The sequence below is a fragment of the Petromyzon marinus genome, unplaced genomic scaffold (assembly GCF_048934315.1).
Source record: "Petromyzon marinus isolate PM22_M1 ecotype Great Lakes invasive population unplaced genomic scaffold, UKy_Petmar_22M1.pri1.0 PM_G_Scaffold_77, whole genome shotgun sequence".
NCBI lineage: Eukaryota > Metazoa > Chordata > Hyperoartia > Petromyzontiformes > Petromyzontidae > Petromyzon > Petromyzon marinus.
In genome coordinates, this window is record NW_027423032.1 from 35,092 (window position 1) to 50,238 (window position 15,147).

The following is a 15,147-nucleotide window of genomic DNA, read 5'->3' on the forward strand; positions in this document are numbered from 1 at the left end:
CACATTTATGCGATCTAACCCAAACAAAAACCTTTCTACTGTATTCATAGCAATTGACGCCCCCTATTGGAGTGATGTAATTTTTGACCGATGTTTTCCTGGGTTAATAAGTATAGTGACTATAGTCTATATGGTGAATAATATGGCCTACTGTGAGGATTATTTTAAATTGACGCACTAATTGTAATGCTGGTCGTTGTTGTTCGGCATTTTAGCGTACAACAAACGGAGGACGCTGAGGATGCTATGAAGAACTTTCTGAAAATATTTAGAGGGATTTTCTGAGTTGGTAAATTGATTTTGAAACGTCTGACTGAGGTGTTCTAGTAAAATTGCGTCACTTATATTCTTTACGGATGGTCTTCATCATAACAGTAATTTCCTTGCCTGCAACACAACTTGTATAAGTTAATGTTTTTTTTATAATGTAGTTTATCTAATAAAAACATTTCACGGTTGGTGTTGCATATCTAATCCTCTGATCGTATTACCAGTTTCAGTAAATGGTCGAGAGATGTAATTTTCCACAGTTGTGAAAATAAAGTCAAAGTTTCAAAATACTTTTGAGCGCCGAACGACGCCCCTGAAGGCGTTGAGCAAGCGGAAGGACAAAGAAAATCCTTCTGTGATAGCGGAGGCGTGGAGGGGGGACTGTGGACACAGGTCCTGTATGGGATGGAGTGTTTCTCCAGCGACCTAGGGGAAGAGATGACAAGCCACATGGTGGGAGACTGTTACGCAGATCTGAGAGAGGTCGCTGTTGTACAGCAGCAGCAGCAGCGGTAGCAGCTGCGGGGATTGACGGGAGGGTAGAACGCGTTGGAACCTGTGCCAGGCTAGGTGCAGGAGGTCACGGGACAGACCCAGCAGGTGGCATTAGTTGACTGACCGAGATGACTGGCAGATGCACCACTGTGCCAGGCTAGGTGTAGGAGGTCACGGGACAGACCCAGCAGGTGACATTAGTTGATTCTTTAGCACCCATGCAGAACTGCCATAAAGTGGCGGTGACGTGACCACAGCGCTTGTGCCAGGTTAGGTGCACTTAAAGTGCACACTTTGAGGCCACGTGAAGTATCGAAGGCTCTCTGCGAGCCGGTCACGGGACAGACTGACCGAGATGACTGGCTGTTTCACCACCTGTGCTCCCCATTGTGCCAACTCGCTGTATTTTATCCGCCCAGTGCAACGCTCGTTGTTGTGAGCGTCGCTTCTCCAACCACTGCTGTTGTTGGGAGGGCGACTGCCTCTACTGCCCAGTAGCGTTCTTCAGGAAACTCCTCCACAGAGGCTAATCTTGGCACCGCTGGTCGGCAAGTCCACTCAGCTCCAAATACTCCTGTGCCGCATCAGTCCATCCCTTCTCATAGTTTCATAGTTTCATTTATTTGGTATAGCCCTGTGAGCCATTCGGCTCTTGAATCGGGTGCAACGCAAACAAACAAACAAAAACATGAACAAGAAAACATCTTGAAATGACTTTGTGCATGTGCAAACAGAAAATCCAGGAAAAAAAACATCAAAATAACCTGAAATAGCACCATACACCAACGCTGTGTGCAAAAATCCCATTGGGATGCAAGTCAAACAACAACAAGAAAACTAAGATTAAGGCCATCAGCCTAACTCCGTACTACAATAAACAAAAACATGGCCAAACCAAAAAACTTTTAGAAATCACCAAAATAAAGCCATAAATGCAATGTAACAGTGATCATAGAGCGACAGCTGGCTGCATGAGTCACTCCACAAACAACAGGAGCATCAGTCGGAGTATCAAATTTTTCAATGCACCTTTAAGATCAGCACACTAAATCACAAAACAGATAATACTTTGCAGCGGTCATCCGGTATGAAACATTTTATTTTATTTTAGGCCACTGAATAGCAGTGGCAAGCTAGGGTGTACAACTCCTCTAGAGCAGTTTTGAGTGAAGATCTCATTGGTAGCGATTCAAGTTGCAGTTTATTGGCAATAGCATTCCAGACCCTGGGGGCATCAATAGCAAAGGCCCTTCCTCCGGTTTTTGTACGGCAATAGGGAATGTGAAGCCGGTAGATGAGCAAAGACCCGAGGTCAAAATTTGTTCAAATGTGTTCTTTTAAACAGAGAGGAGATCTAGCACCAGGTAGTCTGCGGATAGTTTTGGGTTCTCCAGCTCATGGTGCGAACCCCTCGCGCACAACAGGGGGGGAATGGAGGGGAATGAGGAGGGAGGAGCCGGAAGTGAGGGGGGGCGGGGTCTGAAGTGAGGGGCGAGGGGGGGGGCGGAGGTGAGGGAGGTGACGGGGGGGAGAGGAGGGCCGGAAGCGAGGGGGGGAGGGGCATAAGTGAGGGGAGGGGCCAGGGGGAGGGTCCAAAGCGAGGACGAAGGAGGGGCCGGATGTGGGGGAGGGGCGGATGTGGAGGGGGTGAAGTGAGGGGGAGGGGCTGGAAGTGAGGGGGGGCAGAAAGATGGCGTCCTAGCCAGGTGCTGTCCCTGTCTCTCATCTCTCTGCGTCATCTCCCAGCTGCTCGGGACGTCTCCTGGGCTCCCGGGCGCTCCAACAGAGGTCTGACTCCACCACCCTTCCCTCTCTCTCTGCGCTGTCTCCCACGCAGCCGCTGCCGTCTTTGTCTCCCCTTTGCTGCTGTGGCCCCGGCCCCGAGATCTGTGTTTGTGTGCGTGCGAGCGGACGCCTAAACAGCTAGAGAAGAGATGGAGCGCTGTAGATGTAGATGCCACTGGTTCTTCATATTCTACAGATCTAGATGCCACTGGCTCTACACGTTCTGTAGATGTAGATGCCACTGGTTCTGCATGTTCTGCAGATCTAGACGCCACTGGTTCTTCATGTTCTGCAGATGTAAATGCTACTGGTTCTTCACGTTCTGCAGATCTAGATGCCACTGGTTCTACACGTTCTGCAGATCTAGACGCCACTGGTTCTTCGTGTTCTGCAGATGTAGATGTCACTAATTCTTCACGTTCTGCAGATGTAGATGCCACTGGTTCTTCACGTTCTACAGATGTAGATGCCACTAGTTCTTCACGTTCTACAGATGTAGATGCCACTGGTTCTTCATGTTCTGCAGATCTAGATGCCACTGGTTCTTCATGTTCTGTAGATGTAGATGCCACTGGTTCTTCACGTTCTGCAGATGTAGATTTCACTAGTTCTTCACGTTCTGCAGATGTAGATGCCACTGGTTCTTCACGTTCAGTAGACGTAGATGCCACTCGTTCTTCACGTTCTGTAGATGTAGATGCCACTGGTTGTTCACATTATGTAGATGTAAATGCCACTGTTTCTTCATGTTCTGCAGATGTAGATGCAACTGGTTCGTCATGTTCTGCAGATGTAGATTCCACTGGCTCTTCACGTTCTGTAGATGTAGATGCAACTGGTTCTTCACGTGCTGCAGATGTAGATGCAACTGGTTTTTCACGTTCTGCACATCTAGATGCCACTGGTTCTTCATTTCTGCAGATCTAGATGCCACTGGTTCTACACGTTCTGCAGATCTAGACGCCACTGGTTCTTCGTGTTCTGCAGATGTAGATGCCACTAGTTCTTCACGTTCTGCAGATGTAGATGCCACTGGTTCTTCATGTTCTACAGATGTAGATGCCACTGGTTCTTCATTTTCTGCAGATCTAAATGCTACTGGTTCTTCGTGTTCTGCAGATGTAGATGCCACTGGTTCTTCATGTTCTGTAGATGTAGATGCCACTGGTTCTTCACGTTCTGCAGATGTAGATGTCACTAGTTCTTCACGTTCTGCAGATGTAGATGCCACTGGTTCTTCATGTTCAGTAGACGTAGATGCCACTCGTTCTTCACGTTCTCTAGATGTAGATGCAACTGGTTGTTCACATTCTGAAGATGTAAATGCCACTGTTTCTTCATGTTCTGCAGATGTATATGCAACTGGTTCGTCATGTTCTGCAGATGTAGATTCCACTGGCTCTTCACGTTCTGTAGATGTAGATGCAACTGGTTCTTCACGTGCTGCAGATGTAGATGCCACTGATTCTTCATGTTCTGCAGATCTAGATGCTACTGGTTCTTCATGTTCTGCAGATCTAGGTGCCACTGGTTCTACACGTTCTGCAGATGTAGATGCCACTAGTTCTTCATGTTCTGTAGATGTAGATGCCACTGGTTCTTCACGTTCTGCAGATGTGGATGCCACTAGTTCTTCACGTTCTGCAGATGTAGATGCCACTGGTTCTTCACGTTCAGTAGATGTAGATGCCACTGGTTCTTCACGTTCTGCAGATGTAGATGCAACTGGTTCTTCACGTTCTGCAGATGTAGATTCCACTGGCTCTTCATGTTCTGTAGATGTAGATGCAACTGGTTCTTCACGTGCTGCAGATGTAGATGCCATTGATTCTTCATGTTCTGCACATCTAGATGCTACTGGTTCTTCATGTTCTGCAGATCTAGATGCCACTGGTTCTTCACGTTCTGCAGATGTAGATGCCACTGATTCCTCATGTTCTGCAGATCTAAATGCTGCTGGTTCTTCATGTTCTGCAGATCTAGATGTCACTGGTTCTTCACGTTCTGCAGATGTAGATGTCACTAGTTCTTCACGTTCTGCAGATGTAGATGCAACTGGTTCTTCACGTTCTGCAGATGCAGATGCCACTGGTTCTTCACATTTAGTAGACGTAGATGCCACTGGTTCTCCACGTTCAGTAGATGTAGATGCCACTGGTTCTTCGCGTTCTGTAGATGTAAATGCCACTAGTTCTTCACATTCTGCAGATGTAGATGCAACTGGTTCTTCACGTTCTGCAGATGTAGATGCCACTGGCTCTTCACGTTCTCTAGATATAGATGCAACTGGTTCTTCACGTTCTGCAGATGGAGATGCCACTGATTCTTTACGTTCTGTAGATGTAGATGCCACTGGTTCTTTACGTTCTGCAGATGTAGATGCCACTGGTTCTTCGCATTTTGCAGATGTTGATGCAACTGGTTCTTCACGTTCTGTAGATGTAGATGCCACTGGTTCTTCACATTCTGCAGATGTAGATGCCACTGTTTTTTCAAGTTCGCAGATGTAGATGCCACTGATTGATAATTGTTTTTTTACCCTTTTATCTGGCAACAAAACTGACATCTTTTTTACAAGGAGTCATGTTTACATTGACCACAATACCTGCCCTCGGAACGCAAACAAAAAACAACTCTGATAATGTATGCACTGTCCTTGAAATTGATTGGTCCACACCTGAGACAACTTTCTTTAGAGCCTCGTCTCACATGGTGTTGGACCAGAAGACGCCAAAAGGTGCACAACTCAAAGACAATGCACCATCAGAGTATTTGAGCTCAGGGTAAGCATTTACACCATTGGAAACCTCATTTGCCAGTAACAAAATATGATAATTGTTTTTTTACCCTTTATTCTGGCAACAAAACTGACACCTTTTTTACAAGGAGTCATGTTTACATTGACCACAATGCCTGCGGTCGGAACGCAAACAAAAAACAACTCTAATAATGTATTGGTCCAACACCATGTGAGACGAGGCTCTAAAGAAACCTGTCTCAGGTGTGGACCAATCAATTTCAAGGACAGTGCATACATTATCAGAGTTGTTTTTTGTTTGCGTTCCGACCGCAGGCATTGTGGTCAATGTAAACATGACTGCTTGTAAAAAAGGTGTCAGTTTTGTTGCCAGATAAAAGGGTAAAAAAACAATTATCATATTTTGTTACTGGCAAATGAGGTTTCCAATGATGCCACTGATTCTTCACGTTCTGTAGATGTAGATTCCACTGGTTCTTCACGTTCTGCAGATGTAGATGCCACTGGTCTTTCAAGTTCTGCAGATGTAGATGCCACTGGTTCTTCACGTTCTTCAGATGTAGATGCCACTGGTTCTTCACGTTCTGCAGATGTATATGCAACTTGTTCTTCACGTTCTGCAGATGTAGATGCCACTGGTTCATCATGTTCTGCAGATGTAGATGCCACTGGTTCTTCGTGTTCTGCAGATGTAGATGTAACTGGTTCTTCACGTTCTGCAGATGTAGATGCCACTGGTTCTTCACGTTCAGTAGACGTAGATACCACTTGTTCTTTGCGTTCTGCAGATGTAGATGCCACTGGTTCTTCACGTTCTGCATATGTAGATGTCACTGGTTCTTCGCATTCTGCAGACGATGATGCCACCGGTTCTTCACATTCTGCAGATGTAGATGCCATTGGTTCTTCACGTTCTACAGATGTAGATGCCACTGGTTCTTCACGTTCTGCAGATGTAGATGCCACTGGCTCTTCATGTTCTGTAGATGTAGATGCAACTGGTTCTTCACGTTCTGCAGATGTAGATGCCACTGGTTCTTCACGTTCTGTAGATGTAGATGCAACTGGTTATTCACATTCTACAGATGTAGATGCCACTGGTTCATCATGTTCTGCAGATGTAGATGCCACTGGTTCTTCGTGTTCTGCAGATGTAGATGCCACTGGTTCTTCATGTTCTGCAGATTTAGATGCCACTGGTTCTTCACGTTCTGCAGGTGTATATGCCACTGGTTCTTTGCGCTCTGCAGATGTAGATGCCACTGGTTCTTCACGTTCTGCAGATGTAGATGTCACTGGTTCTTCGCGTTCTGCAGACGCAGATGCCACTGGTTCTTTGCGTTCTGTAGCTGTAGATGCCAATGGTTCTTCACTTTTTGTAGATGTAGATGCCACTGGTTCTTCACATTCTGCAGATGTAGATGCCATTGGTTCTTCACCTTCTACAGATGTAGATGCCACTGGTTCTTCACGTTCTGCAGATTTAGATGCCACTGGTTCTTCACGTTCTGGAGATGTAGATGCCATTGGTGCTTCACGTTCTGCAGATGTTGATGCCACTGGTTCTTCACGTTCTGTTGATGTAGATGCCACTGGTTCTTCCCGTTCTGCAGATGTAGATGCCACTGTTCATCATGTTCTGCAGATGTAGATGCCACTGGTTCTTCACGTTCTGCAGATGTAGATGCCATTGGTTCTTCACGTTCAGTAGACGTAGATGCCACTGGTTTTTCATGTTCTGCAGATGCCACTAGTTCTTCACGTTCTGCAGATGTAGATGGCACTGGTTCTTCACGTTCTGCAGATGTAGATGCCACTGGTTCTTCATGTTCTGTATATGTAGATGCAACTGGTTCTTCACGTTCTGCAGATGTACATGCCACTGGTTCTTTACGTTCTGTAGATGTAGATTCAACTGGTTCTTCACGTTCTGCAGATGTAGATGCCACTGGTTCTTCACGTTCTGCAGATGTAGATGCCACTGGTTCTTCACGATCTGCAGATGTAGATGCCACTGGTTCTTCACGTTCTGTAGATGTCGATACAACTGGTTCTTCACGTTCTGCAGATGTAGATGCAACTGGTTCTTCACGTTCTGCAGGTGTAGATGCCACTGGTTCATCATGTTCTGCAGATGTAGATGCCACTGGTTCTTCGTTTTCTGCAGATGTAGATGCCACTGGTTCTTCATCTTCTGCAGATTTAGATGCCACTGGTTCTTCACGTTCTGCAGGTGTATATGCCACTGGTTCTTTGCGTTCTGCAGATGTAGATGCCACTGGTTCTTCACGTTCTGCAGATGTAGATGCCACTGGTTCTTCACGTTCTGCAGATGTAGATGCCACTGGTTCTTCATGTTCTGTAGATGTAGATGCCACTGGTTCTTCACGTTCTGCAGATGTAGATGCCATTGATTCTTCATGTTCTGCACATCTAGATGCTACTGGTTCTTCATGTTCTGCAGATCTAGATGCCACTGGTTCTTCACGTTCTGCAGATGTAGATGCCACTGATTCCTCATGTTCTGCAGATCTAAATGCTGCTGGTTCTTCATGTTCTGCAGATCTAGATGTCACTGGTTCTTCACGTTCTGCAGATGTAGATGTCACTAGTTCTTCACGTTCTGCAGATGTAGATGCAACTGGTTCTTCACGTTCTGCAGATGCAGATGCCACTGGTTCTTCACATTTAGTAGACATAGATGCCACTGGTTCTCCACGTTCAGTAGATGTAGATGCCACTGGTTCTTCGCGTTCTGTAGATGTAAATGCCACTAGTTCTTCACATTCTGCAGATGTAGATGCAACTGGTTCTTCACGTTCTGCAGATGTAGATGCCACTGGCTCTTCACGTTCTCTAGATATAGATGCAACTGGTTCTTCACGTTCTGCAGATGGAGATGCCACTGATTCTTTACGTTCTGTAGATGTAGATGCCACTGGTTCTTTACGTTCTGCAGATGTAGATGCCACTGGTTCTTCGCATTTTGCAGATGTTGATGCAACTGGTTCTTCACGTTCTGTAGATGTAGATGCCACTGGTTCTTCACATTCTGCAGATGTAGATGCCACTGTTTTTTCAAGTTCGCAGATGTAGATGCCACTGATTGATAATTGTTTTTTTACCCTTTTATCTGGCAACAAAACTGACATCTTTTTTACAAGGAGTCATGTTTACATTGACCACAATACCTGCCCTCGGAACGCAAACAAAAAACAACTCTGATAATGTATGCACTGTCCTTGAAATTGATTGGTCCACACCTGAGACAACTTTCTTTAGAGCCTCGTCTCACATGGTGTTGGACCAGAAGACGCCAAAAGGTGCACAACTCAAAGACAATGCACCATCAGAGTATTTGAGCTCAGGGTAAGCATTTACACCATTGGAAACCTCATTTGCCAGTAACAAAATATGATAATTGTTTTTTTACCCTTTATTCTGGCAACAAAACTGACACCTTTTTTACAAGGAGTCATGTTTACATTGACCACAATGCCTGCGGTCGGAACGCAAACAAAAAACAACTCTAATAATGTATTGGTCCAACACCATGTGAGACGAGGCTCTAAAGAAACCTGTCTCAGGTGTGGACCAATCAATTTCAAGGACAGTGCATACATTATCAGAGTTGTTTTTTGTTTGCGTTCCGACCGCAGGCATTGTGGTCAATGTAAACATGACTGCTTGTAAAAAAGGTGTCAGTTTTGTTGCCAGATAAAAGGGTAAAAAAACAATTATCATATTTTGTTACTGGCAAATGAGGTTTCCAATGATGCCACTGATTCTTCACGTTCTGTAGATGTAGATTCCACTGGTTCTTCACGTTCTGCAGATGTAGATGCCACTGGTCTTTCAAGTTCTGCAGATGTAGATGCCACTGGTTCTTCACGTTCTTCAGATGTAGATGCCACTGGTTCTTCACGTTCTGCAGATGTATATGCAACTTGTTCTTCACGTTCTGCAGATGTAGATGCCACTGGTTCATCATGTTCTGCAGATGTAGATGCCACTGGTTCTTCGTGTTCTGCAGATGTAGATGTAACTGGTTCTTCACGTTCTGCAGATGTAGATGCCACTGGTTCTTCACGTTCAGTAGACGTAGATACCACTTGTTCTTTGCGTTCTGCAGATGTAGATGCCACTGGTTCTTCACGTTCTGCATATGTAGATGTCACTGGTTCTTCGCATTCTGCAGACGATGATGCCACCGGTTCTTCACATTCTGCAGATGTAGATGCCATTGGTTCTTCACGTTCTACAGATGTAGATGCCACTGGTTCTTCACGTTCTGCAGATGTAGATGCCACTGGCTCTTCATGTTCTGTAGATGTAGATGCAACTGGTTCTTCACGTTCTGCAGATGTAGATGCCACTGGTTCTTCACGTTCTGTAGATGTAGATGCAACTGGTTATTCACATTCTACAGATGTAGATGCCACTGGTTCATCATGTTCTGCAGATGTAGATGCCACTGGTTCTTCGTGTTCTGCAGATGTAGATGCCACTGGTTCTTCATGTTCTGCAGATTTAGATGCCACTGGTTCTTCACGTTCTGCAGGTGTATATGCCACTGGTTCTTTGCGCTCTGCAGATGTAGATGCCACTGGTTCTTCACGTTCTGCAGATGTAGATGTCACTGGTTCTTCGCGTTCTGCAGACGCAGATGCCACTGGTTCTTTGCGTTCTGTAGCTGTAGATGCCAATGGTTCTTCACTTTTTGTAGATGTAGATGCCACTGGTTCTTCACATTCTGCAGATGTAGATGCCATTGGTTCTTCACCTTCTACAGATGTAGATGCCACTGGTTCTTCACGTTCTGCAGATTTAGATGCCACTGGTTCTTCACGTTCTGGAGATGTAGATGCCATTGGTGCTTCACGTTCTGCAGATGTTGATGCCACTGGTTCTTCACGTTCTGTTGATGTAGATGCCACTGGTTCTTCCCGTTCTGCAGATGTAGATGCCACTGTTCATCATGTTCTGCAGATGTAGATGCCACTGGTTCTTCACGTTCTGCAGATGTAGATGCCATTGGTTCTTCACGTTCAGTAGACGTAGATGCCACTGGTTTTTCATGTTCTGCAGATGCCACTAGTTCTTCACGTTCTGCAGATGTAGATGGCACTGGTTCTTCACGTTCTGCAGATGTAGATGCCACTGGTTCTTCATGTTCTGTATATGTAGATGCAACTGGTTCTTCACGTTCTGCAGATGTACATGCCACTGGTTCTTTACGTTCTGTAGATGTAGATTCAACTGGTTCTTCACGTTCTGCAGATGTAGATGCCACTGGTTCTTCACGTTCTGCAGATGTAGATGCCACTGGTTCTTCACGATCTGCAGATGTAGATGCCACTGGTTCTTCACGTTCTGTAGATGTCGATACAACTGGTTCTTCACGTTCTGCAGATGTAGATGCAACTGGTTCTTCACGTTCTGCAGGTGTAGATGCCACTGGTTCATCATGTTCTGCAGATGTAGATGCCACTGGTTCTTCGTTTTCTGCAGATGTAGATGCCACTGGTTCTTCATCTTCTGCAGATTTAGATGCCACTGGTTCTTCACGTTCTGCAGGTGTATATGCCACTGGTTCTTTGCGTTCTGCAGATGTAGATGCCACTGGTTCTTCACGTTCTGCAGATGTAGATGCCACTGGTTCTTCACGTTCTGCAGATGTAGATGCCACTGGTTCTTCATGTTCTGTAGATGTAGATGCCACTGGTTCTTCACGTTCTGCAGATGTAGATGCCACTGGTTCTTCACGTTCTGTAGATGTAGATGCAACTGGTTCTTCACGTTCTGCAGATGTAGATGCAACTGGTTCTTCACGTTCTGCAGATGTAGATGCCACTGGTTCATCATGTTCTGCAGATGTAGATGCCACTGGTTCTTCGTGTTCTGCAGATTTAGATGCCACTGGTTCTTCATGTTCTGCAGATGTAGATGCAACTGGTTCTTCACGTTCTGTAGATGTAGATGCCACTGGTTCTTCACGTTCTGTAGATGTAGATGCCACTGGTTCTTCGTGTTCTGCAGATGTAGATGTAACTGGTTCTTCACGTTTTTCAGATGTAGATGCCACTGGTTCTTCACGTTCAGTAGACGTAGATACCACTGGTTCTTTGCGTTCTGCAGATGTAGATGCCACTGGTTCTTCACGTTCTGCATATGTAGATGTCACTGGTTCTTCGCATTCTGCAGACGATGATGCCACTGGTTCTTCACATTCTGCAGATGTAGATGCCATTGGTTCTTCACGTTCTACAGATTTAGATGCCACTGGTTCTTCACGATCTGCAGATGTAGATGCCACTGGTTCTTCATGTTCTGTAGATGTAGATGCAACTGGTTCTTCACGTTCTGCAGATGTAGATGCCACTGGTTCTTCACGTTCTGCAGATGTAGATGCCGCTGGTTCTTCACGTTCTGCAGATGTAGATGCCACTGGTTCTTCACGTTCTGCAGATGTAGATGCCACTGGTTCTTCATATTCTACAGATGTACATGCCACTGGTTCTTCACGTTCTGCAGATGTAGATGCCACTGCTTCTTCATGTTCTGTAGATGTAGATACAACTGGTTCTTCACGTTCTGTAGATGTAGATGCCACTGGTTTCTTCACGTTCTGTAGATGTAGATGCAACAGGTTCTTCACGTTCTGTAGATGTAGATGCAACAGGTTCTTCACGTTCTGCAGGTGTAGATGCCATTGGTTCTTCGTGTTCTGTAGATTTAGATGCCACTGGTTCTTCACGTTCTGTAGATGTAGATGCAACTGATTCATCACGTTCTGCAGATGTAGATCCCACTGGTTCTTCGTGTTCTGTAGATGTAGATGCAACTGGTTATTCACGTTCTGCAGATGTAGATGCCACTGGTTCTTCACGTTCTGTAGATGTAGATGCAACTGGTTCTTCATGTTCTGCAGATGTAGATGCCACTGATTCTTCACGTTCTGTAGATGTAGATGCCACTGGTTCTTCACGTTCTGTAGATGCCACTGGTTCTTCACGTTCTGTAGATGTAGATGCCACTGGTTCTTCATGTTCTGTAGATGTAGATGCCACTGGTTCATCATGTTCTGCAGATGTAGATGCCACTGGTTCTTCGTGTTCTGCAGATGTAGATGTAACTGGTTCTTCACGTTCTGCAGATGTAGATGCCACTGGTTCTTCACGTTCAGTAGACGTAGATACCACTTGTTCTTTGCGTTCTGCAGATGTAGATGCCACTGGTTCTTCACGTTCTGCATATGTAGATGTCACTGGTTCTTCGCATTCTGCAGACGATGATGCCACCGGTTCTTCACATTCTGCAGATGTAGATGCCATTGGTTCTTCACGTTCTACAGATGTAGATGCCACTGGTTCTTCACGTTCTGCAGATGTAGATGCCACTGGCTCTTCATGTTCTGTAGATGTAGATGCAACTGGTTCTTCACGTTCTGCAGATGTAGATGCCACTGGTTCTTCACGTTCTGTAGATGTAGATGCAACTGGTTATTCACATTCTACAGATGTAGATGCCACTGGTTCATCATGTTCTGCAGATGTAGATGCCACTGGTTCTTCGTGTTCTGCAGATGTAGATGCCACTGGTTCTTCATGTTCTGCAGATTTAGATGCCACTGGTTCTTCACGTTCTGCAGGTGTATATGCCACTGGTTCTTTGCGCTCTGCAGATGTAGATGCCACTGGTTCTTCACGTTCTGCAGATGTAGATGTCACTGGTTCTTCGCGTTCTGCAGACGCAGATGCCACTGGTTCTTTGCGTTCTGTAGCTGTAGATGCCAATGGTTCTTCACTTTTTGTAGATGTAGATGCCACTGGTTCTTCACATTCTGCAGATGTAGATGCCATTGGTTCTTCACCTTCTACAGATGTAGATGCCACTGGTTCTTCACGTTCTGCAGATTTAGATGCCACTGGTTCTTCACGTTCTGGAGATGTAGATGCCATTGGTGCTTCACGTTCTGCAGATGTTGATGCCACTGGTTCTTCACGTTCTGTTGATGTAGATGCCACTGGTTCTTCCCGTTCTGCAGATGTAGATGCCACTGTTCATCATGTTCTGCAGATGTAGATGCCACTGGTTCTTCACGTTCTGCAGATGTAGATGCCATTGGTTCTTCACGTTCAGTAGACGTAGATGCCACTGGTTTTTCATGTTCTGCAGATGCCACTAGTTCTTCACGTTCTGCAGATGTAGATGGCACTGGTTCTTCACGTTCTGCAGATGTAGATGCCACTGGTTCTTCATGTTCTGTATATGTAGATGCAACTGGTTCTTCACGTTCTGCAGATGTACATGCCACTGGTTCTTTACGTTCTGTAGATGTAGATTCAACTGGTTCTTCACGTTCTGCAGATGTAGATGCCACTGGTTCTTCACGTTCTGCAGATGTAGATGCCACTGGTTCTTCACGATCTGCAGATGTAGATGCCACTGGTTCTTCACGTTCTGTAGATGTCGATACAACTGGTTCTTCACGTTCTGCAGATGTAGATGCAACTGGTTCTTCACGTTCTGCAGGTGTAGATGCCACTGGTTCATCATGTTCTGCAGATGTAGATGCCACTGGTTCTTCGTTTTCTGCAGATGTAGATGCCACTGGTTCTTCATCTTCTGCAGATTTAGATGCCACTGGTTCTTCACGTTCTGCAGGTGTATATGCCACTGGTTCTTTGCGTTCTGCAGATGTAGATGCCACTGGTTCTTCACGTTCTGCAGATGTAGATGCCACTGGTTCTTCACGTTCTGCAGATGTAGATGCCACTGGTTCTTCATGTTCTGTAGATGTAGATGCCACTGGTTCTTCACGTTCTGCAGATGTAGATGCCACTGGTTCTTCACGTTCTGTAGATGTAGATGCAACTGGTTCTTCACGTTCTGCAGATGTAGATGCAACTGGTTCTTCACGTTCTGCAGATGTAGATGCCACTGGTTCATCATGTTCTGCAGATGTAGATGCCACTGGTTCTTCGTGTTCTGCAGATTTAGATGCCACTGGTTCTTCATGTTCTGCAGATGTAGATGCAACTGGTTCTTCACGTTCTGTAGATGTAGATGCCACTGGTTCTTCACGTTCTGTAGATGTAGATGCCACTGGTTCTTCGTGTTCTGCAGATGTAGATGTAACTGGTTCTTCACGTTTTTCAGATGTAGATGCCACTGGTTCTTCACGTTCAGTAGACGTAGATACCACTGGTTCTTTGCGTTCTGCAGATGTAGATGCCACTGGTTCTTCACGTTCTGCATATGTAGATGTCACTGGTTCTTCGCATTCTGCAGACGATGATGCCACTGGTTCTTCACATTCTGCAGATGTAGATGCCATTGGTTCTTCACGTTCTACAGATGTAGATGCCACTGGTTCTTCACGATCTGCAGATGTAGATGCCACTGGTTCTTCATGTTCTGTAGATGTAGATGCAACTGGTTCTTCACGTTCTGCAGATGTAGATGCCACTGGTTCTTCACGTTCTGCAGATGTAGATGCCGCTGGTTCTTCACGTTCTGCAGATGTAGATGCCACTGGTTCTTCACGTTCTGCAGATGTAGATGCCACTGGTTCTTCATATTCTACAGATGTACATGCCACTGGTTCTTCACGTTCTGCAGATGTAGATGCCACTGCTTCTTCATGTTCTGTAGATGTAGATACAACTGGTTCTTCACGTTCTGTAGATGTAGATGCCACTGGTTTCTTCACGTTCTGTAGATGTAGATGCAACAGGTTCTTCACGTTCTGTAGATGTAGATGCAACAGGTTCTTCACGTTCTGCAGGTGTAGATGCCATTGGTTCTTCGTGTTCTGTAGATTTAGATGCCACTGG

At 45.5% G+C, this 15,147-nt stretch overlaps 1 protein-coding gene across 1 annotated transcript in view; it reads left to right on the forward strand.

Moving 5' to 3' along the window:
* Window positions 1-2,444: 2,444 nt before the first annotated feature.
* Window positions 2,445-15,147, forward strand: part of LOC142920805 (gap junction gamma-1 protein-like) — a 29,980-nt gene continuing 17,277 nt past the window's right edge. The window contains exon 1 of the mRNA XM_076062890.1: window positions 2,445-2,553. The gene's annotated coding sequence lies outside the window, so the exon portion shown is untranslated. The remainder of the gene's footprint in view (window positions 2,554-15,147) is intronic.